Source organism: Rhineura floridana, chromosome 5, assembly GCF_030035675.1.
Source record: "Rhineura floridana isolate rRhiFlo1 chromosome 5, rRhiFlo1.hap2, whole genome shotgun sequence".
Taxonomy (NCBI): domain Eukaryota; kingdom Metazoa; phylum Chordata; class Lepidosauria; order Squamata; family Rhineuridae; genus Rhineura; species Rhineura floridana.
This window is the reverse complement of record NC_084484.1, coordinates 85,846,087-85,871,413: the sequence shown is the minus strand read 5'-3', so window position 1 is coordinate 85,871,413 and position 25,327 is coordinate 85,846,087. Positions and strand designations below refer to the sequence as shown.

Here is a 25,327-nt window from a genome sequence, read left to right as displayed (position 1 = left end):
CTCATCATAAAGTCATTGGTAGAATGGATATGATTGTGAGCTGAAACTAAACTTCTGAGAATATTGAACCAAGTATTCATATATAGAATATAGACCAGAGAACTAGATATAGGGCTAGACAGAGAATATAGAACTAGATATGTCCTAGAATATTGAACTAAGTAGCATCTAGCTGGAAAAGAGTCTTGGAGTCATGAAAGCAGAACTAAGTTATTAATTCACTGTTTCTATAAAAGTAATTAAGCACATATGGAGGGAGAAAAGTCACTTTCTTTCAATAAGTATTTGGGGGAGAAAAAGTTTATTTCAATGAGATATTTCTGTCAAATGCCTCGTGTGAAAATTTATATAGCAACAGTACTGTGCCAAAACTGTACTTGCTTTCAGATTTCACTTTCAGTATATATTTTTCTTTAAAATATGCAATATGCAGGTGAAAGGTTTTCTAGAGTATTACTTCAACGAAAGGAATTATTTAGCAAAGCACTACCATTGGCATGTTGGGACTATGAAGTAGTAATGTATGATTTCTGTTCAGATAGGTTTAGTTGCAGCAAGGCTATTGTTAATGTAATACAGATGAAAATGTGCTAGAAAGCAATGCTGGCTATTCTTTCAAACCATTGTTTCCTTGAAATATACTCACTGTTCTGATACACAGTGGAAGATGGTTCAAAATTAATAGGCAGCATATTCTCCAATAAGTGAAGATTTTTGAAGAAAAATAATAATTGGCTTCACATTTGTAAGTTACAGGGCATATTGTAAATTGGCATTGCACCACAGCCTGGTGCTTTTCAAAGAACTGTTGTTACCTAAGCACAAACTGTTTTTAAATTGTGTGTTTGGAGCAGCCAGAAAAGAAGGTTGAATGGATATGCATTTCCCTTTGTAAGATTAAAGTTGAGGAGTCCAAAGTTTTAAAAAAAGAATTGCTTTAAAAACTTTGATTCATGCATGTAGGGAAGAAGAATGGAATTTACAACTAGACTTCAATCATATATTCACTTACCTGAGAGTAAGCCACATTGAACTCAGTGGCACTTCTAAGTAGATACAGTATGTATAGTATTATATAGTCACGAGAGTGGCTGTATACTATAGCCAGCATGGGTTTTTCACATTCTGCAATGTTAAATTGAAAATACCCCCAAGCCATTCTGATGCTTCCCATAAGCTCATTTCAAAACAAAACCTGATTGCATGATTGCACGGAAGTAAATCCCATTGAACTCTATAAGCATGCAAATAATCAAACCTGCCCTCCCCTCCCCCCTCCCTTTGCCCCTCTCCAATATGCCCCTTCCCACTCCCACTCCTCCTCCCCCATGGTCAGTTTTTCCAAGATTGCATAGGAGTAAATCCCATTGAACTCAATAAGCATGCAAATGATCAGACCTGCTTTTCCCCTCCTTCCCTTCTCCTCTCCCTTCCCCTCTTCCTTCTTGCTCCTCCCCTGCCCACTCCAGCCCTCCCTCCCTCCCCCCGATCAGTTTTACCTATCCTAAGCATGATTGCACGGGAGTAAATCGCACTGAATTCAATAAACATGCAAATGATCAAACCTGTCCTCCACCCCTCCCCCTCCTGCCTGCTCCCCTCCCAGTCCTCCCCTCTGCATTTCCTCCCCTTCCTCCTCCTCCCTTCCCCATCCTCTGTGGTCAGTTTCACCTATCCTAAGCATGATTGCAAGGGAGTAAATCCCATTGAACTTAATAAGCATGCAAATGATCAATCCATTCTCAGCAAACTTGCACATTATCCCATTTCTTACCTCCCGGATCAAAAAGCAGGGAAATTCACTAATAGGCAAAAAAACTTGCGGTTTAAGAATGTACCTATAGCACACAGCTATTTCTAGCAAACTTTTAAAAGCAGGGAAATTGGGCAGCTATAGTGAATGCACCAGGGGAGCAGGAGACCATATGCTCAGAGGCACATGTTACCAAATTCTTCCAAGCTACACAGGAAGTGGATTGGACTCTGAAAGACCAACCCAAATTGTCTTTGCATTTTGACCAATTTGTAGCGTGGTACAGTATCTCAGAGCGGAGTTCAGGTCTCCTGCACCCCTGATGCATTCACTATAGCTGCACAATTTCCCTGCTTTTTAAAGTTTGATAGAAATAGCTGTGGGCTATAGGTACGTTCTTAAACCACAAGGTTTTTGCCTATTAGTGAATTGTATTGTAGTTTGTAGAATGGTAGTCAATGTGGTACCCTCCAGATGTTGTTAGTCAGCAGGGTTGATGGGAGTCATAGAACAATAACATCTTGGAGGGCAACATGAAGGTTCTCCAAAGGAAGAGCTTTGGTGAAGTTACACAGTTCTCCACCTTGTAACTGTAAATTGCATGGTCTTGTTTGAAAAAGAATATACTGTATTTCTCTTACATTGTGTTTAATGTAATGAAATATTGTCCCTTTGTTCCAATACATATTTCTGCTTCGACAAAGAACATATTGAGAATTTCGTCTCATTAATTCTTATGCCCATTTTAACATTTTTACCAATTAAGTAATAGTGAAAGCTTCTATGTTTTGTTGACTTTCTGAATTAATGTTGCTTGACCTTTGGAGAGAAGTCAAACATAACAAGATCAATTTGGATATTTATGTTTTTATTATCAACTTTACTGCCTCTAACATCTTTTGATCTTAATTTTGACATATAAAGACTATATGAACTGTTATACTAATAAAACACATGAAGTGAAAAGGCTCAAAAAGATGCAGTGACAAAGAACTATAGATCTTTTGGAAAACAGACTCCACATGAAGCAACTCTTTACTCTGCTATACATGTTGGCACAGAATATTGTAGTTCAGAGTTGACTGGTAGCCTACAGTTTCCCTCATTCAGATACAAGTGTGGGTTCCAAACCACAAACAGAAGCTTTAACCTTCCTTGTGTATGAAAGAGAAGGATGAGGCAAGCAAGTCCAAGACTCAGTGAAACACATTCTCACATTGGTAAACTATGGTTATGTCTGGAGTCAGACTATGTTGTCTGCATAAATGCATGCCTAGGGACAAAAGGAACATCTTAAATGAACTGACCCTTTGTTATTGGTGTTTGTGGCATGCCTTTTCTATCAAAATAGCTAATTCTGTGACATCTGCAGCAGAGACATTTCTCTAGCTATGAGCCTGGTAATTATGGAGCTATTTCTGAAGCTAGAAATGCTGCTGCCAGCATGATGCAACTGTTGCTACCACCATTCCTGAAAAGAATTCTCCTCTCAACAAGATTAAGAGAAGCTCTGTGAAAAAATCTATAAAAAATTATTTTCTAAAATTATTTTTGGGAAAAGCTAGAAAAGCATAGATTCCTTTCATTGATAGTATACTGTTTCAGAATACACATTTGTAGTCTGTTTCATTTTTTCCCCCTGAACATTCCAAAATAAACATATTGTCATATGATTTAGTCATACAGATTTAAGGTGGATGTTACAATCTTAAATGCATTTGCTTGGAAATAAGTCTATGACCACCAACCTGCCATATCCAACATAGGCTGGAACATTTACCATGATACACCTACTGGACTGAAGGATGTGCTTGCAACAAGCAGATTCAAGGCACTTCTAAGTCACGGGATTTAGCACTATGGCCTATGAATAGATCTGCACCAATTGACTTTTGTGAGATAAGTCCTGGAATTGCTAGTGCATTAAGTATGTCATCTCAGTTTCTCGGTTAGGGCTCCATGTACAGGTTTTGCTGAGGGGAATTCAGGGACAGATCAAACATAATCACCAACTCATTGTGCCCTTGTGTTGGCAAACCACATTTGGTTAATAACATTTGAATTCTTTTTCTGGTGTGCCAGTCCAGTTGCATATAACATTAGCACGGCAGCACCTGATTTCATGGACAGTTGATGGTGGTGTGTGATTAGACTAGTACCAGTACTGATCAAAGCTTTTGGTGGCAATGAATACATTAAGGGTCTGTGAAATACATTTGAACCAGTTTTCTGTCTCTCGTTGAAGTGTCCCTGATGATATACAGACAGAAGTCATGAGCAGCATTGTCCCCCACAACTTTCTTGCTTAAACTCAAGAGTCAGGAAGCATGTACAGAAAGCAGATTTCCTTATTCACTGATGCCCACTGTTGGTATGCCTCCTTGTCAACCTGTTTACCTGCAAAAACACAACTTAGTCTGCTTTTTAAATGGCAAAGTAGTAGCCTACCCATCTGATATCTTCCATTGCAAGCAAATCCTTCCTTCTGACCCGTAGATCTACTCATAAGTAAGTGCTTCAGCCTACTACTTGACATAGTGATTGGGTGGGTGTGGGGCTTTCTTGCACGTAATTCCTGTGATTTTTTATGCAGATGTGTAAGGACCAGAGCAGGAACATGCCATAAGGCAGCCCAAGTTGGAAAACTAGGCAGACACATAGCTTTTATATCTTTGTTTATATTTTTATATCTTTGAAAGCTGAAGAAATCCATCTTAAAGCAGTTGGATTTGTCTGTTAGTGTTTCAGTCGAGACCAATGCATGTTTTGAAATAAGAATACAAGCCATCAACTACTGCTCTTACATAACCCCTCAGTAATTTCAGTTTTGTGGTTTGTAATGACCCCAATGTAGTTATAGAATGAGAAAGGAGGAAAATATTTAAAAACAGCTTAAAAGAGTTCAGAACGATTATTTGATATGCTTGTACTTTACACAGTGCCTGATTGTGTCACTCTGGCATGTTTCAAATGAATGACATGCAAAATGTAATTTTGATTGCTGGAATAAATATTGGTTTTTATTGCCTCTGCTGGTACATAGATGTATGCTTTTTCTGATTCACAGCTTTTGCCTTAAGCATATTGATTCTTTTTTCCTTTAAGATTGTCAGTTAAGCCTTATGAATCTACCTTCTTAGATCAACTAATACATTTTGTTCACTTAGGTATACATAATACGGGGGGGGGAACACTATAGTACTCTGGGAAGAATAGCTGGCCAGTTGCAAGACCAAATATAATACAAGCAAACATTCATTCTAAGCTACTCTGATAGATTTTCAGTTCAAGAATTTGAACTGGGAGCTCAAGAATCCTACTGGGAGGAAGGGAGGAATATAAATCCAATAATAATAATAATAATAATAATAATAATAATAATAATAATAATAATAATAATAATAATAAAATTTGCATATAATTTGACAGTGGTACACTTTGCAGCCAGGGAACCTCAAGCCATAACAGCAGAACAAAAATGTACAACTAATATGACAGAATTTTTCAGGTCTCTGCTGAGTTCATGATTTTCCAATATAATGATAGCACAAGTATCTGTGTTAAGATACCCACCGCCATCAAAGCAAGTATACTTTAAATGCCGCCCTGGGCTCCTACTGGGAGGAAGGGCGGGATATAAATCTAATAAATAATAATAAATACATTTAAATAGATTGCGTGATATTCAGCGCTAGATCTACTTAGAGTAGACTCATTGAAGTTAATAGGCATGGCTAACTTAAGGTTCATTAATTTCAGGAGGTCTAGTCTGAGAAAGACTTAGCTGAATACAACCCATAGTGAGAGCCTGGAGTTGTTGTGTGTTGTGGTAGGGAGTGCTTGGATATGTGCATGGGAAGAAGATAGGATGAGGAGGTTCCACGGATATGGTCATGGGCCCCATGGAGAATGGGGAGGGTGTTGCAGATGTTGGAGAAGGGTCTGGTCAGGCCATGGAGGAAATGCTTCCTGAAACCCCTGTTAGTGTTTCTGCTAAGGAAGGCCTCAGCAGCCTCCCCCACCTGCGATGGATGAGTGAGGAATGTAGTCTACCTGATCACTGGCACCTAGCCCAGATTTATTCATTCAGCAGCCAGCCTGTAATGAACATGCTGGACAGTTTCAGAGAGATAAGGAGGGGGAATCTCTTACGGAGTCAGAGTTGACAGTTTCCCCAAGGTCACACAGATAGGAGAAGAGATGGTTATAATTTCAGAAATTATCCTCTTTTCCCAGGAGAAACACCCAACTTGTTTCAAAGATGGGAAAGTGCTACATTTAGCTCCTGCAAATAGAGTGCCCATCCCCCTCTGTTTTATTTGGAGTGTCTTAGGGTAAGAGCTTTGTAGCAAAAACTTTCTGTTGCTTCCACAGCCTAGTTACAACTGCTGGTGTTCTGTATCCTGATCAGTGCCTAGTACGTTTTGATGCTATGTTCCTGTGCTAACTTCTGGAATAAAACTCTGCAAAACCTGTCATGGTCGGACCATTCCCTGGTGAAGTTTCGACTTTTAGCAGCAGTGCCACTTTACACAAGTGGGGGACTGATTCAGATGGTCTGCCCACAGAGACTAAGGGGACCTACCAGATTCCTGAATGCTCTGGGAGATACCCCAGTGGATAGAGCTGGTGATCCTGTTGTGGGATGGAGAGGTGAGGAGGGCTGTTGACATGATCACTCCAGAGGATCCTTTCTAATGCTGCATAGCCCACACTGTGCCTTGGTTTATTGAGGAGTTGCTCGCCATGAAGCAGGCTGGGACACGACTAGAGTGCAGATGGCAGAAAACTCGCTCTGAAGCTGACCAAATGCTTAAGTCCCTCAGTTCTGCCTTTCAAGTGGCAGTGAAGGCAGCGAAAGAGAACTACTTTGCTACCAGCATTGCATCCTTGATGAGCTGTCCAGCAATTATTTCTGGAGGTTGACAGGCTTATACCAGAAGTGGTGGAAGGCCGTCTGGAGCACTTGGTAGCATGCTGTGAGTAGTTTGCAAAGCACTATGATGATAAATTGCTCAGATCCCTAGTGCCTTAGATGCAGAAGTTTTTGCAAGTCAAGCTGAGGTATCTAATTCAGCATCTTCCCATATTTCTTGGGATCAATTTCAGTTTGTGTGCCCTCTTGCAATGATGCAACTAGCTCCTTGCTTCCTTGACCCCTGTCCATCCTGGTTGGTGCACTCCAGTCGGATGGGGCTGATTGGGTAGGACCAGAGTACAGGGGATGTGTCTCTATGTGACAGAGGGGTGCCTGCTGTCTTAAACAAGCATCCACTCCTGAAGAAACCCACCTTGGAACCTGTGGTTTCCAATAACTAGCACCTGGTCCCAAATGCCCCCTTCTTGAGCACAGGGGTGTAGAGAGTGGTGGAGGAGCAGTTGCAGGAGTTCCTGGATAATACAGATTATCTGGGTCTGGGTTCAGGTGTGATTTCAGCCTTGGTTGCCCTGGTGGATGATGAGTATCAAGAACAGGACAGGGGGAATGTGTCTCTCCTCCTGCTTCTCGATCTATCTATGGATTTTGATACCATTGACCAGCATATCCTCCTAGACCAGCTCTGTGAGATGGGTATTGAGAGCACTGTTTTGCAGTGGCTCCATTCCTTTCTACAGGGCAATGTCCAGAGAATAGCATTGAGGGATTGTGTCTCAGACCCATGGTCCTTGTGCTATATTGTGCTGTCAGACATGATCCTGTAACCAGTGCTGTTTAACATCTATATGAAGCCATTGGACATTCCACACAACATAGGGAGCAGACCTTTAGTGTTGTGGCACCCACACTTTGGAATTCCCTCTCCTTATATATTAGACAGGCACCATCTCTGTTATCTTTTTGGCGCCTACTGAAGACCTTCCTCTTTCAACAACTCTTTTAAGTAGAAACTCATTGCAGTCTGTGACTGTGTTTGAATAGCTTTGTAAGATTTTTATAGCTTTTTTTAAAAAAGATGTTTTTAAGATGTTTTGTTTTAATATGTTTTAAAGTGTTTTGTTTTTAACATGTTTTAGAGTGCTTTTTGTATTTTTGTTTGTTGCCCCAGTCTCCTTCAGGGAGGGAGGGAGGGATATAAATTTAATAAATAAAATAAATAATACCTGAGCAATGCCTTCCCAGTTGCTGCTTATCCCTGACTTTGATGTTGTGCCCGTCCTGCGATGGCCCAGATCTGCTTCTTTCTAAAAGCAAGCTTTGGTCTCAGATTCAAATAAGGATGTGCATAGTTTTGACAGCAGGTAGATTAAGATAAGGAAATATGCCCTGTGCACATGCAGTAGAATGGGACCTGTGGTCTTTTACCATATGGCTCTGTTATGTGAATGAGCATAGCAATCATATAGGAGAGCCAGTTGCATAGACGTTCCCAGAATAATTATCTGTGAGATTCCAGTAGCAGATAATGTATATTCACATACATACTCCAGCCTGATTTCACTGGAAAAATGGATTATGATTTCATTGATTTCACTGGAAAATATATATGAAATGTGTTCTTTAAAAAGTTATCCGCTGTAAGATTTTTGCATTGCTTTGACTCTAGTATACAATTATTTTCCATCTAATATCAATGAATATTGATACATGTTTACTCACAATAGAAATATCATTCCTGGATAGGGATAGGATGGCCACAGTGGTCCATGCTCTGACTGGACTACTGCAATGGGTTGTACCTGGGTTGCCCTTGATAACTCAGATGCTTCAATTAGGGCAGAATGATGCTGCCAGAATTTTGACTAGTTCAGTCAGATTACATCAATTCTGAAACAAATGCACTGGCTGCCTTTTCACTTCTGACCCCAATTCAAGGTACTGGGGTTCAGCTTGAAAGTCCTAAATGGTTTAGGACTCAAATACCTGGAGGCACACGTCTTCCTATATCAGCCTGACTATGCCTAGGGATCTTTAAATGAGGTTCTTTTCCATGTTACTCTGGTGGCACAAGCTCATTACCTCCACTTGTGAAATGCCCTCCTCATGCATGCTAACCAAGTGACATCATTGCTATCATTCTAGTGAACTTGTTGGCTCAAGAATTTTAAGTGTCAGTTTTACCCTGCTTTGCTGTTTTTAGCTGCCTGTTTTAGTACAGTTTGGTTATTGTTTTATTGATGCCTGTGTATAAATGTATTGTGTAATTTACTTTATGTTGTACCCATGACCTAGTATCAGTATTGATGAAGGATGGACAAGAAATCTTGGACATAAATAAATGCCATAGGATCAACCTTTGACTATTTTATTAAATAACGAATTGGAGAGTTTGAAGTTTCAAAGAAAGTTTCTAATCTAATTACCATCTCAAATAATGTCACACAGAACATTTTTATTTTTTAAGCAAGAGCCCAAGGAACACCAAAATGAGCATTCTTTTCTGTGTAAACCAGGCAAGGACAAAAGACCCCTTTGTTTATTTTTTAAAAGACATTATTTTACTGTGCAGCTGAGGCAAACATGACTTGAGATTGTTTAGAATTAAACTGGTTGTTCTGCACAATATCAAACACTTGTTTTGTAGTTGTTTCAAATGAATCCTCACCATGTTACTGGTGCACTAACCAGCCTTCAAAAAAAAAAAAAAAAAAAGCTCCTATGCCAAAATTGCTTTTCTCTCTCAAAAAAGCCACACCACAGATGAGGCAAGCTTTTGAGTTAATAATATCCAAGAACAAACTCAGCAGTTGTACTTAACTGATTTAGCCCCTGCTGTGATGATTCCTTTTTTATTAACTTTGCAATTATATTGCACAGCTAAACTCCAAGTACCTCAAGCTGTGTCTTTAGATACTCACTATCTCAATAGTTCATAGGCAACTTCAAATGTTTAGAGACCTCTGGTAAATTCTTCCTCAAATTCTTTCCTATTGTGCTGAATAGCTTGCTTATAATATTAGTCCAAATAATTTATTTAACTGAATAATTTGCTAAATGCTATATAGCAGCTATGCCTACGGCCATACTATCCTGAACACGCCCAATCTCATCTGATCTCGGAAGCTAAACAGGGTCAGGCCTGGTTAGTACTTGCATGGGAGACTGACTGGGAATACCGGGTGCCGTAGGCTTAGAGGAAGGCAATGGTAAATCACCTCTGAAAACCTATTACCATGAAAACCCTATGAATAACAGGTCTGGTTATGGGACTGAATCGGCCTTGGTCACCCTGATGGATGACCTTTATTGGGAGAAGGACGGGGAATGCGACCCTGTTACTCTTACTTGATCTCTCAGCGGCTTTTGATACCATTGACCATGGTATCCTTCTGGGCTGACTTTGTGAGATGGGTATCGGATGCACTGTTTTACAGGGTCTCCAGGGTCATTTTCAGAGAATAGCATTGGGTGATTGTCTTTTGGCCCCCTGGCAGTTGTGCTGTGGGGTGCCACAGTGTACCATCTTGTCTCCCATGCTGTTAATCTATATGAAGTCATTGGGAGTGGTCATCAGGTGGTTTCGGGCAAGGTGTCAGCAGTACGCTGATGATACCCAGCTCTGTTTCTCTGTAACATCTGAATTGGGAGAGGCTGGGCAAGCCCTGGACCGGTGCCTGGACTCGATGCATGCAGGTAATTGATTTTACTGTAACACTGCAAGATTTGTACTGGCTTCCACTCTGCTTTTAGTAGATCATTGTGGTTATCAGCCCATTTGTTATATGATTTGTAGGAGTTGGATATGCAACATCCCCAGATCTGAGCTAAAAAAAACCTTATTGCTGCTTATGCAGATAAATTTTATTGTCTCCTGGATCACACTGAAAATATCTATCTATCTATCTATCTATCTATCTATCTATCTATCTATCTATCTATCTATCTATCTATCTATCTATCTATCTATCCGCTCACACACACAATACTAGTCATGCCTTCAGTGTAGTCTACTTTTAATCACAACAGAATCAGATAACATATTCCTAGTTAAAAGTTCTTGCCTTTCATACAGCATTTTGTTATGTTTATGTTTTAAGTGAGGTGTATCAAGGTGTCCAATATGATATAGTACATGATATCCCTTTGCCCACACCGCAGTTCTTAGCAGGTGTCCCATTCACTAACTTTTAATTATTTTGTTTGATCTTCTTTTTAAGTAGTTGTAGTCAGAAAGTTCTTTTGTGTGTGGATTAAATTGCAAAATGTTTTGTGACTGGAGTTAAGGGTGAATTACTTACTTATCCATTTAAATGTTCCATGCAGATCTCATATAGTTTTAAATGTTCTTATGTGAGTTTAATGGCATAAAGCATAACATAAAAAACCCAAACAATACATTACAATGAAACCTATACAATAATCCATTAACAGATCCAATAAAACAGCCATGAAGACTTTAGCAGCAAAAACATGTTGCATGACCTGGTATACGTAAAAAGAACTTTTAAGAGAAGATGGAAGCTACATAAAACACTTATATTGGTATTTCACTTGGTAAGACTTGCACCACATTGAAATCCATGCACAAGTCACTGGAAGAGGGAATTATCTGTTCCTTGATTACACACACTTTGTTTAGGCAGATAGGGCAGAGATAGTGATCCTGAAAGGAAAGGAAAGAATGAGAGAAAAATACCTGAAGGTACAAGATAAAATGCAGCAGCCAACGCCATCATAGCCACCTTTAGAAAAAGATGAGCCTCCAAAGGAAAGAGAAACAGGAATGATAACACCAGGAGTAATGGATGTGTTGGCAGATCCATCCAAGCACTTCTCAAAACATGCACATACTATTTTAATGTAGCCCCACATGGTAAGGGCTTGTATTTACTGAGCAATGACTTCTCCTGAATTCATTTTTTGCATTGTGAAGAGGATGTTTAAATTTGCTACCGTATTAAGAGCCAGTATTTGTTACAAGTCTAAACCCAATGTTGAGCTGCTTAGGGTTGTCTGAAGGGAGTATTTGGATTTTGGTCATGATTGTCTGGTTGGGGTTAGTATTTCTATGGGCTATTTGATTTGCCATCATCTTACTACACTGGGGATTAGATGGTCTTTTAAGACTCCCTATGGCATGATATTAGTTGGATGATTATTCTAAACTCTTAAAATTTGCTTTTAAGTTATCTTCTTGACTGTCTAGTCTCTTCACAAGCAATCCACTATGCAAAGCATGAAAGCAGATACCATACTGAGAACAAGGACATTCCAACAGCAATATGAATGGCTAAAAATAATAATTTTCAGTTGCAATACTAATCAGCAATGGCAGTATAACAATATTGTTTTCCACCATTTAAGTATATCCAGTCGCCGCAGTTTTCTTTAAAAGCTTATTATCTAATGTGTACTCTCCAACTTAATCCTCTCTGAAATAATGCATATTTCAAAAAAGGATGCCTAGAACTTTTATTTATACATTTAAATGTCAAAGATACAGAGCAAAATAGAATGATAAAATCACAACATTTGAAACATTGCCTTTGGAATTCCCTCCTATTACATATTAGACAGCCAACTCTGTTATCTTTTCGGCGCCTACTAAAGACCTTCCTCTTTCAACAAGCCTTTTAAGTAGAGACCTTATACCAGTCTGCATCTGTGTTGGAATTGCTTTTTAATATGTTTTTAAGGGTTTTTTTTAAAAGATGTTTTTAAAGCTTTTTAAAATGTTTTTAAAGATGTTTTGTTTTAATATGTTTTTAAGGATGTTTTGTTTTTAATATATTTTAAAGTCTGTTTTTATGATGTTTTAAAGTGTTTTTATTGCTTTTCTTTGCCGCCCTGGGCTCTTACTGGAAGGAGGGGTGGGATATAAATCTAATAAACAGTCAGATAAACAGAACACTCAGAAAGAATCAAGAGTTCAAAGTCTAAAGAGAGAGAGAGAAAACCCAGACCCCTTTTGGACATTTTTCTCTGAGAGTTCTCATAATCTGTTGAAATTCATTTAAAATCAGCCATGTTCACAGAGTACCTGTAATCCTAATACTCACCTTGCCCCATACTCTGACCTTCATATTCTGCACTTTAAAAGTTAAAAAAAAATCCCTGGCTGATTTTTAATTAATTTAAGAAATGTTCCTTGAACTCAGTGATAATGTGGGACATGCTCAGTAAGAACCAACTGTAATTGTTCTAAAAGCCAGACTCACAGCTGCTGGGCTTGCCTAATCAGTGGGCCACACCCACACCAGACTTTGCTTTCACGTGAGACAGTCATAGCTTCCCGCAGAGAATCCTGGGAAGTGTAGTTTGTGAAGGGTTCTGAGAGGAGACTCTTATTCCCCTGAGAGCTCCAGTGGCCAGACTGGTTTAACAGTCAGCCGCTCCAATTGAAGCTCTGTGAGAGGAATAGAGCATCTCCTAGCAACTCTCAGCACCCTTCCCTAACTACACTTCCCAGGATTCTTTGAGAGACGCCATGACTGTCCAAAGTGAAATAAAGGCCTGGTGTGCATGTGGCCAGGGACAGATTTGGTTTAAATTTGCATGGGCAGCTACATTTGCCTGCCGTAGAATAAAGTATCTCAGCAGCTTTCAATACCATCGACCATCGTATCCTTCTGGGGAGACTGGCTGAGTTGGGAGTGGGAGGTACTGCATTGCAGTGGTTCCGCTCCTACTTGGTAGGTCTCCTCCAGAAAGTGGTGCTTGGGGAACATTGCTCGGCACCCTGGACTCTCCAGTATGGGGTTCCGCAGGGGTCAGTTCTGTCCCCCATGCTGTTCAACATCTACATGAAACCATTTGGTGCAGTCATCCTGAGCTTCGGAGTGTGTTGCCATCAGTATGCTGATGACACGCAGCTCTGTTTCTCCTTTTCATCTTCTTCAGGTGAGGCTGTCAATGTGCTGAACCAGTGCCTGGCTGCGACAATGGACTGGATGAGGGCTAATAAACTGAGGCTCAATCCAGACAAGACTGAGATGCTGCTAGTGGGTGGTTCTTCTGACCAGATGGTGGTTGTCCAACCTGTCCTGGATGGGGTTGAACTCCCCCTGAAGGAGCAGATTCGTAGCTTGGGGCTTCTCCTAGAATCATCTCTGTCATTTGAGGCTCAGGTAGCCTCAGTGGCACGGAGTGCCTTCTACCAACTCCAGTTGTTGGCCCAACTACGTCCCTATCTGGACAGGGATAACCTGGCTTCAGTTGTCCATGCTCTGGTAACCTCTAAATTAGATTACTGCAATGCACTCTACGTGGGGCTGCCTTTGAAGACGGTTTGGAAACTGCAGCTTGTGCAAAATGCAGCAGCCAGATTGGTAACAGGGACCAGACTCTCCGAACATATAAAACCGATTCTGGCCCGCTTGCACTGGCTGCCTGTATGTTTCCGAGCTCGATTCAAGGTGCTGGTATTGACCTATAAAGCCTTACACAGCTTGGGACCACAATACCTGATGGAACGCCTCTCCCGATACGAACATACCCGTACACTACGTTCAAGATCATAAGGCCCTCCTCCAGGTGCCTACTCCGAGGGAAGCTCGGAGAATGGCAACAAGGGAGAGGACTTTCTCAGTGGTGGCCCCCAAATCATGGAATGATCTTGTTGACAAGGTGCGTCTGGCGCCAACACTGTTATCTTTCCGGCACCAGGTCAAGACTTTCCTTTTCTTCCAGGCATTTTAGCATGTGTTCTATATTGTTTTGAATTTTAAAATTGTGTTTTAAATTGTTTTTAAAAGATGTATTTTAAATTGTATTTGTTTTTAGTTATTGTAAACCGCCCAAAGAACTTCGGCTATGGGGCGGTATACAAGTTTAATAAATAAATAAATAAATAAAAAGGTGGGGGAAACCCTGAAAAGCAATGATACTGTTCACAATGTTTTCCTTTTGAAAAGGAAAGGGGCCTCCCCTCTGCCCAGTGCCCACCCACCCAATCTCCTCCCCTCCTCCTCCCCTCCCTGCCCACCCCCATGTCAATGTTGGACTACAACCTGGGAGACCAGGGTTCAAATTCCCACACAGCCATGAAGCACATTGGGTGACCTTGGACCAGTCACTGCCTCTCAGCCTCAGAGGAAGGCAATGGTAAAACCACCTCAGAATACCGTTTACCATGAAAACCCTATTCATAAGGTCGCCATAAGTTGGGAACCACTTGACGGCAGTCCATTTTCATTTTCAAACATGATTGCACAGAAATAAATCCCATTGAACACAAAAAGTATGCAACTGATCAAACCCACCCTCCCTTCTCCTCCCTCCTATTCCCTCTCTATTGCCCCTTTCCTCCCCTGCCCCTCCTTCCCCCTCCTCCTCCCCATGGTCAGTTTTACCAATCTTAAGCATGATTTCATGCGAGTAAATACCATTGAACTCTATAAGCATGCAAATGATCAAACCTGCCCTCCCCTGCACCTTCCTTTCCCCCTCCCCCTCCAGTCCCCTCCTCCCCTTCCTTCCTTCCGCTCCCCTCTCCCCTCCCTTTTTCCTTCCCTCTCCTCTCCCCTCCACCTGCTCCTCCCCATGGTCAGTTTTACCTATCCTAACCATGATTACATAGGAGTAAAACCCATTGAACTTAATAAGCATGCAAATTATCAGACCTGGCTTTCCCTTCCTTCCCCTCTCCTCTCCCTTCCTCCTTCCCTCCCCTCTTCCTTCTTCCTCCTTCCCTGCCCACTCCAGCCATCCCTCCTTTCCCCCCCCCCGGTCAGTTTTACCTATCCTAAGCATGATTGCAGGGGATTAAATCCCACTGAACTCAATAAACATGCAAATGATCAAACCTGTCCGTCTCCCTCCCCCTCCTTCCTGCTCCCGTTCCCCTTTGCCCTTCCACCCCTCCCTCCTCCTCCTCCCCTCCCCATCCCCTGTGGTCAGTTTCACCTATCCTAAGCATGATTGCAGGGGAGTAAATTCCACTGAACTCATTAAGCATGCAAATAATCAATCCATTCTCAGCAAGCTTGCACAGGATCCCATTTCCTACCCCCCGGATTAAAAAGCAGAGAAATTCATTAATAGGCAAAAAACCTTGCGGTTCATACCTATAGGCTACAGATACTTCTATCAAACTTTAAAAAGCAAGGAAATTGGGCAGCTATAGTGAATGCACCAGGGAAGCAGGAGACCTGACCTTCTCTCTGAGATATTGTACTGCCCTACAAATTTGTCAAAATGCAAAGACAATTTGGGTTGGTCTTTCACAGTCCAATTCACTTCCTGTGTAGCTTGGAAGAACTAATGGGCCATTCCATTCTCCACCATTGTTTGTTGTCAGTACACATTATCAACTACTGGAAACATGGTTCTAGGGTGGTATGCATGTTTAAAAATAGATAAATAATGTTCTGAACATGTAGGGCAGTATTTAGTATAGATAACTAGGAAAAGTAATATTTTTTGCAGATGCTCCTCTGATTTCTGCTATGATTTAAAAGCAAATCGTAAATAATCATGAAAGTTTATAATATAGCTTATTAGTGCTTTGTTGTCCATATTATGTATAAGCCTTTCTGTTTTCAATGAAAGCTGTTCTAGTAAAAAGCAATGAAACAGTGGGAAGAATCAGGATGTTTTATTATGTACAACAAAAGCAGGGGGAAAGCATCTCTTCCCTCATCCCCACTAAAAAAAATTATCCAGCAGTTTTGCGGTTCAGACCTTCTGACTGCTTGCTGCAAGAGAAAATCAGAGCTAATTGGAAGCAGTGGGATGTGAGTGGAACTAATAGAGGTAGCTGCTCTCCAAATTATCCAGTAGGATTTTGCAGGGCATTGAAAATAGAAATCAAGACCTTACCTGAGCAACTGAGAAGAAGCAAATGTTCCTACTGTGAATTATGCTGCTTCTATGTTGCTGTTTCATTTTTGGCAAACGTTAAAGTAAGGAATCAGAAATACTGGAAATACAAGTAAATTTGTTGCCACCACTCCTTTCTGAAATAAAACAAGTGACTTAATCAGAATTAACTGAATAACGACTCACTTATTAAGAAATCATACTAGGTATGTATTTAACTTGAACCCAATTTAGCTTAATTTTCCTAACAGTGCAGACTACTCACCCAATACAGAGAAGCAAAGGTGCATGTGTCCTGATGACTCCAGCATAGTCTAGGTCAGGTGTCTGGCTTCAGGGGATAATGAATTCAGAAGTCACATTCCACTTACAGGGTGATTCAGAGATCAAAGTTCAGGGGGGATGTCAATGAGAGAGCCAAAGTCTAGTAAGAGTGCAAGGTCTCTCACCAGGGCAGCCAGGTTTACCAGCAAAGAGGCACAATACATCAAAGAGCTGAAGTAAGGAAGTGTTCCAGCACCTTTCCCCACTGACTGAAGGCTTTTATCCAGGAGCCTTCTAAACCCTACCCCAGGCATAGTTTTTGTTCATCTGAGCTATCAGAGGAGTTGGGTCTATTCATGAAAAATCTTCTCCTCATGAATAGCCAATTATTCTCAAAGAGGTCTTAGCTTTCGGATGGGCACTCTGGTGCCTGGTTCTGTACCTTCATGTGCTGGCACTGTCTTGGGCTTGGGGTTGGCTCAACTCCTTTCTCTTGTGTATGTAGATGACATCAGGTGGGAGTTGTGCTCCCTGTAGTGGTCAAATGCAGAATCACTGCTCAAATGTGTAAGGCACTTCTGGCTTTCCATAGCCGGTTCAGTCCAGTTCGATGTAGACCTTCTCTGGATCTCTGGTTCAGTCAAGCATTGTTGGCAATCCTCATTTGGCTCCATTTAATGTCTGGTTTGAGAGAGAGAGATCCCAGAAGCAGCAGCATGCTTTTCTGTCTGCCTTCATCCTCCAGTGCTATCTCAGGAAGAAGGGGGGACTGTGGTCCAGGCAGAGACCTGGCTGGGAAGGACCACCAGCACTTGGCACACAGGAGTTTGAGAGCACAAGAAGACATGTCTGATGAAGAGGATGTGGATAGCAGGAGGACTTTGGATCACATCTTTTCAGCTGATTCTTCTCCTGAGCACTGCCCAGGTTTCCAGGATTCTAGGATTCAGTCCAGCAAGCCATCCTCCATCTTCTGGACAATGCAGCAGTGGAATCTGTTCCCTGGTTCCCAAGCACAATTGCTTGGTCCAGGAGGTCCTGAATTTGTGACTGCTCAATCAGTTCATCATCTATCACAGGTTCAGGATGGAGACCCTGAGTTCCATCAAAGAAGCCCTTCATCTTGGGGACTTCTTGTTATCCAGTGACCTAACAAACGCTTACCTCCATGTTTCTGTACACCCTCACCACAGATGATACCTGAGGTTCTTCAACAGCCAGCATTTCCAATACAAGGCCATGCCATTTGGCCCGGCATCTGCTCCCAGGGTTTTCACAAAAATCATGATTACCCTGGTGGCACACCTCTGTCTTCAGGGCATACACATTTACCCCTTCTTGGATGATCTTCTGATCCACTCACCCTCTCAGACTCAGGAAGCAGAGGACTTCCAGATCACCTTGGCCTATCTAAAGGATGCCAGCTTCCTGGTCAACATGGGAATAAGTCATCTCTTTTCCAGCACAGCTTATCATTCACCTGGGAGCCCTCATAGACACAAGCTTAGGCCTCTTGGCTCTCTTTCCGGAGCAGGTTGTCAAGACAGAGTCAGCTGTGAGGTCCATTCTTCACAAATTGTCAGTGGATCTGATGTTGCTATCATGGATCTTGGGTCTATTGATCTCAGTGATGCAAGTCACTCCCTGGGTAAAACATCATTTGCATCCCCTCCAGTGGCTGCTCCTCCCCTTTCAGAATGAGATTGCTGCCAAGTGGCACCAGCAGATTCATGTTCCCAGGTCAATCTGCCTGTCCCTGTTATGGTGGCTTCAGTCATCACTTTGGATGCCTTCCTGATCGGCTGGGGGGCCTTGTGTAACAGACACATGGTTCAGGGGACTTGGTCACCAGAGGAGTCCTTACTCCCCATCAACCTCTTGGAGCTGTGGGCTGCTTACCTGGCAATTCAACACTTTGCCTCCTGGAGGCACTTGGGGGCGGTTCTTCTCCACACCACCAACATGACCGTCAAAGCTCCCATCAATAGCCAGGAAGTCGAGCTCTTGGCCACTCCTACAGAAGCCTCGCTCCTACTCCATTGGGCAGAACAACACTTGGACACGCTCTCAGCAGAATACATTTGGGGAAATGACAACACTCAAGCCAATTGGCTGAGCAGGAAACAGCTTCTCAATGCCTAGTGGAAGCTCCATCCTCAGGTCTTTCAGCTGTTAGTGGATCATTTCAGGAAGGTTCAGGGGGACCTTTTCACATTGCTATAGAATTGACAAGTTCCCAGGTTCTTTTCCTGGTATGTAGCACCCTCTGCTGAGAGAGTGGATGCATAGTCTCCTCATGGCCTCCAGGGCTCCTGTATGCCTTTCTTCCATTTCCGCCCTGCCCCAACTCCTGCAGAAGGTGAGAGACGAATGAGCAACCATTCTGCTGCTAGCTCCACTGTGACCTTGAAGGCCTTGGTTGTCCGAGCTAGTCATATTGATTGTGACTCCACCCTGGCCTATTCCCCTGCACATGGATCTGCTCTCCCAGGGCCAGTTCCTCCATCCAGATCAGCCTGTCTGGTCCTCCATGCCTGGAAAGATGCTGTGCTACATCAAGGCTGGCTTGCTTCCATCGGTGATCGATACCATGTTGGTTTTGAGGCATCCCTCAACTCTTCATATGTACCAGAACACATGTAGAGTGTTTTCTCACTGGTGCAATGAGAAAACTCTTCATCTTTGGAAGGTTGGCATCACAGAACTCTTGCCTTTTCTCCAGGATGGTCTGTCACTGGGTCTTAGACTCAACACCCTCAAGCATCAAGCCTCAACTTTATCCAGTCTCTTATCAAAGGATCCAAGCGGACCCTTGGGATCCATTTCCTGCATGGTGCCTCATTATCTTCACCTCCAGTTCAACATCGCTTTCCCACATCAACTTATGCAAGGTTCTTAAGCCCCCTACAAAAGCCTCCCTTTGAACTTTTGCTTGCATTTACTTGCATTTACTGCCTTTAAAGTTTTGTTTTTAGTGGCTATCACATCTGCTGGATGGATCTCTGAACTTCATGCTCTTTCTGTTGCCAAGCATCTCTGTGTTTTTCATAAGGACAGTATGATTCTTTGTACTAACCCATGTTTCCTTCCTAAAGTTCTGTCATCCTTTCATTGCCAACAAGAGCTTATTCTTCCTACTCTCTGTCCTCCAGTCCACCCCACCGAGAAGGCTTGGCACTCTCTAGACGTGTGAAGGGCTCTGAAGGTTTATATTTCTCTAACTAAGTCCTTCCATCAATCAGAATTCCATCCTGTGTCCCTGGGAAGGAAGGTTTCCTCTTCCACATTGGCTCAGTGGATCAAGGAATGTATCATGCTGGCCTACAGTTGCCTTTATCTGCCACCACCAATCAAGATTTTGGCTCATTCTACAGGGCGGACATAACCTCAGCAGCCTTCTTCCTGAATGTCCCTTTGCAGGTGGTCTGTCAGGCAGCCACATGGACTAGTTCAAACTCCTTTATTAAGCACTACAAAGTTGACATTTATGCCTCAGCTGAGGTGGCCTTTGGCAGGCATGTTTTACAGCACATCCTTCTGGGCCAGTTTGCAGCTCTGTTATATTGCTGACTTCAGTTTTTCTGCCCTATATGGGCCAGCTTAGGGATGTCCCAACTGAGGTCATCTACATGTTTGGTCCTACCTGTGAATGAGTCTTCTGTGTGTGTAACAATGACATCAGGGCCACTCCCTAGTTTTTTGTTTTCTTTTTTCAGTTGGGAGCTGCCTTTTCATGAAACAGTTAATTAAAATAAAATAAAAAATAGGATTGTCATTTCTTAGTTTATTCTGTCTGCAGAGAGTCTTGTTTTGTTCTTCCCTTTCATTTTGCTATCACTGTTGCTGCCTGTTATTTCCTCTGGTCTGACTTGTCATCATACAACTGGATTGAACAGGCTACGGAAAGCCAAAAGTGCCTTACAACTTTGAACAGTGATTCTGCCTTGGACCACTGGGGGGGCTCAACTCCCACCTGATGTCATTGTTACATGCACAAAGAAGACCCATTCATAGGAAGGACCAAACGGTTTCATCTCTGCCTCTGAGTCTGGGCTCTCTCTCGAGGAGGAAGCAGCTGGTGTGTCATAAAGCCTAATGGTCCTGGTTCTGTCTTGCTGCTGCCTTACCCTATCTGTATGGTTCTCTTTGGGCACCACAAGGTCCCCCTCTGTGAAGACTCCTCTAGCAGGGGCATGACATCAAGGATGGGGAACCTCTTGCCTATGAGTTAAACTTGGCCTGCCAGGAATTCAAATTTGGGCTGCAAGGCCATTTCCCCAAACCACACTCACCTTCCCTGCACCTGACATCTGTGACATCAGGTGTGGGGCAGTTAGAGATGTGACTGCCAACATACAATCAGGAACCTTAAAGCGTGCTCTCAATTGTGCATCGGCAAGGGAGAGCAGGCTTCGGCTCTCCTGACTATTAGCTGATGGATAGTAAAGCTGAAGCCTAAATTCTACACTTAGAAAAAAGAAACCAAATGAACAATTTGGGGATACTTAGCTCAGCAATGCTACATGCAAGAAGGATCTTGGAATTGTTGCTGATCACAAGCTGAATATGAGCCAACAATGCAATGTAGCTACAAAAAAGGCAACTGCTATTTTAGGCTACATTAACAGAATTATAGTTTCCACATCGCATGAAGTCCTAGTTCCCCTCTATTCAGCACTGGTTAGGCCTCATCTTGAGAACTATGTCCAGGTTTAGAGGAGGACAGTGAGGATTATCAGGGGACTAGAAATGAAGTCCTATGAGAAGAGACTGAAGGAACTGGGCATGTTTAGCCTTGAGAGGAGAAGACTGAGGGGAGATATGATAGCACTCTTCAAGTACTTGAAAGGTTGTCATACAGAGGAGGGCCAGGATCTCTTCTCGATCATCCCAGAGTGCAGAACACAGAATAATTGTCTTGTTAGAGGAAGCCAGATTTCAGCTGAACTTCAGGAAAAACTTCCCAACTGTTAGAGTTTTGTGGCAATGAAACCAATTGCCTAGGGCAGTGTTTCCCAAACTGTTTTTATTTTTTTTGTTGCTGGACTACAGTTCCCATAATTCCTGACCATTGGCCATGCTGGCTGGGGCTAATGGGAGTTGTAGTCCAGCAACAAAAAAATAAAAAAGTTTGGGAAACACTGGCCTAGGGAGATGGTGGGCTCTCCAGCACTGGAAGTATTCAGGACACAGCTGGACATCCACCTGTGGGGTATGCTTTAAGTTGGATTCCTGCATTGAGCAGAAGGTGGGACTCAATGGCCTTAGAGGGCCCTTCTAATTCTACTATTCTATGATTCTATCACTCTGGCAGGCAGCAGTGAGGCCTGATGCTAGAAAAAGGTTTAAAAGGTAGTAGGGCAAGATTAAAAAATGAAATTGATACGGTATCTCCCAAAGGGAAGGAAATGTAGCACAGCAATGTGATTCTAACTTAGGTTACAGATGAAAAGAGGCTAGAAATGGAAGGGTGGGAGGGAAAAACGTAGAGATCCATATGACATTTTCTTTCTTTTTTCTTTTTCTTTTAAATGTCTTTTGTGTCGTGTTGGAGCTGCTCCTGGTCAATACTTTCTTTTCCTTTAGTGTCTAACCCATATATCATTTAGTTTTTTACCAAATTGCATTTGAAATCACTACAGTTTATAAGATTTTCAGGGATCATTTTTGAAAGGCTCTTCTTTTAGCTTTCACCTGTCAACATTTACTCTCTTTTTTTGGAGATGTGTTTCATCCTCTGTTATCTTTTAAAAATGGTGTTCGATTTAGCAATATTCAAAGGCTTATCTCTGCAGGAGAGAGATACAATTTTATCTTCCTTTTCTCATCAAGTCATTAACATGTAACTCTGCAATGTAATCATACCACACTGGAATTGAGGTCATGCCATGGACTGGTTGAAAAGGAGGCTTGATGACATGATGATGCATAGCCATTTCACAACAATGCTTTTAACACATAATATCTGTCTCTTAATGACATTTAAAATTTCATTGAAAAGATGTTGTTATGGGAATTGCTGTGTAAATGCACCTGGCTGGCCACTGTGAGAACAGGATGCTGGACTAGATGGGCCACTGGCCTGATCCAGCAGGCTCTTCTTATGTTCTTATGTTCTATTGTGATGCGCACCCACCCACCATGTTCTACTTCTAGACTTCAAGAATAGTAGAGCAAAGAAATTAAACTCTAGGGCATTTTCAGTGCAATAGAAAACACTTTATTTTGCACTTTGGGAATTCTTATGAGGCATTTTTGCATTATTTGGGACACATTTTTCTTCACATAGGAAAATCCTTTATAAAGCAGAAGGAAAATGTTTGAAGTCAAATGATTTGAGTGGACTATTTGAATATATCTTTCTTCTAATAAAACAAAATATGTGTCTTTCACTTAACATAGTTTGATAAGATGAAGAACAATAGAATATCAGGTAAAGCAGCTCTAGGATGAATTTTTGTTCTGACTAGTCCTAGTTGGCATTTCTTTGGGGAGGTTCTGGAATCTATTATTTTGCAACATTATTTTTTCCTAGCAAGTTATTTGAGAATTGTGGCTACTGTCATTCAGTGATCAGCTTAGTGCTTGTATCTGCACCCTTTGATTACTGAATAATCAGAAAGATTAACATAAAATTGCCCTATAAATGTAAATATATAAAATTTAACAGGGCAATCCAAAGGGGATGGGGAGGGAGAATTCAAGGTTGGAGGAACTGCACTAGCAGGGTGGAATGTTGTGTGTGAGAGCATTTTTCTCCCCCCTTCTTTAGCATTTTTTTAAAAAAGTTTTTTCCTTCCAATTGGTCCCGAATGGGAAGGAAAATAAGTACCCAGTTCCAGAGGTGGCATACTTTCCCCCCATTCTGGGTGTGTGTGTGTGTCAGGGAAACAGCAGGGCTTTGGATCCAATGGATAAACATGCCCAGAATGCCTCCTTTTTGCTCCTCTGTGCCGCCAAAGAAGGGACAGCCACAGAGATTTCCATAGCTGTAACAAGGAAGTTTCTATGGCTGGACTTTCTGCTCCACCCATGATCTCTTTCCCTCCCTATCAGCAAAATCCTATGGCCTCCTGGAATACCCTCCAGTGGCCCACAGGATTGCACCCTAAATAAATAACAAAAACAATTAACAAATTGCAACATCATCAATTTATTAGGGCAACAGACCTGTTGCAGCCTGCACTCATAAGATAGATGAAGTGGACAAGAGATGCTGATAGATAACACAGACAAACAATTGAAGCAAGGGACCTGATAACAAAGCCAAAGAGAACCCAATAGCAAAGATACATTTGCATGAGCTGAAATCAAACCAACTGAAATGTTAAAGCCCCATTGAAACTCAGTGGGAATCAGGCACACCAACCTCTCTGGGTGGTGCTTAGTTAGTATGAATACACCAAACCACAACCAACCCTGCCATTAACAGTAGTTCAGCCGCTCATACATTTTGAATGAAAAATAGCAACAGAGCATCTGATACTGATAACATCATTTCTTTTCTATCTTAATGCTTAGTTTATGTTTATACATAAGGCTACTCAGCCAATTCATTAATTGTAGCTGATTGATCATTCATCTTTAAGCCAATTTATTGAATTTAAGTAACCTTGATTGTTACCAAAACCTCTGTAGCAATGCCTGTTTAAGTTATTTATGCAAGTACAAAATAGCTTATGATTAAATAAACAAAAGTGATTACTGTGTTTAAAATTTTATTTTAAATTCTCTGTTGTAGCACAATAGAACAAAAAACTTACAGTTCATTAATTAACTGGAAAAGCTTTAGTTGATTATTTTACCAGTTTAGCTTGCATCCCTAATTATACTCTGCCTCATATATGGTCCAATTATTCTAAATTTAGTCTTAGATTGAAGTGGGATTTTTTGGTCCTCTGTAACATTAAAAAAAAAGGAACTGACTGATCAGTCTCATGGGTATTATCAGAAACTAATTACGTCATGTTGCCACATGTCACTTTTCATATATTCCTTAAAGTATAAAATGTGATTTGACATCAGGTATCACATTTGGCTGCACATTTAGCTGCATTTCATGGAATTACGAGTTTCCTTTTGCTGTTCTATTCTTATTGGAAAGAGAGAATAGCATTATTGTCTAGCTTCATTGCTGATGTGTCCTCTAAACCAGCCTTCCCCAACCTGATACCTTCCAGAAGTTTTGGACAAAGCTCCCATCAGCCACAGCCAGTATGGCCTATGATCAGGAATGATGGGTGCTGTAGTCTAAAACATCTGGAGGTCACCAGTTTTGGTAAGGCTGTTCTAAGTCTTCTGATGGACATGTCAGAAGTCAAAGTTTATACCCATAGATTCCTACCAAAAAAAATGGCATAGTTCCCTATACTGGAAGTCTTCTGCTTTAATAATAATTTAGCATGACTTAAATGGAAGGAAAGTTTTGCTTGCTTTCATCTTGCCCCAAAGCTCCACAAGGAGGAAGAACTAATGCAAGTTCACTCCTTTATGCAATGGGAAAAGAAGCCAGTAATATTTATAAACCTCTAACTTTGCACAAGAGGGCGCTAAGCACAACTGTGAAACTGTTCTGGGCAAGTTTGATAACCATTTCATTTGCTTGAGCAGGA

At 41.7% G+C, this 25,327-nt stretch overlaps 1 protein-coding gene and 1 non-coding gene across 14 annotated transcripts in view; both read left to right on the top strand.

The window, feature by feature from the left end:
- Window positions 1-25,327, top strand: part of DMD (dystrophin) — a 2,032,119-nt gene that overhangs the window by 1,659,500 nt on the left and 347,292 nt on the right. The window lies entirely within an intron of this gene.
- LOC133386411 (5S ribosomal RNA) lies at window positions 9,705-9,823 on the top strand. The gene has a single exon (XR_009763156.1). It is a non-coding gene; the product is annotated as a 5S ribosomal RNA (ribosomal RNA).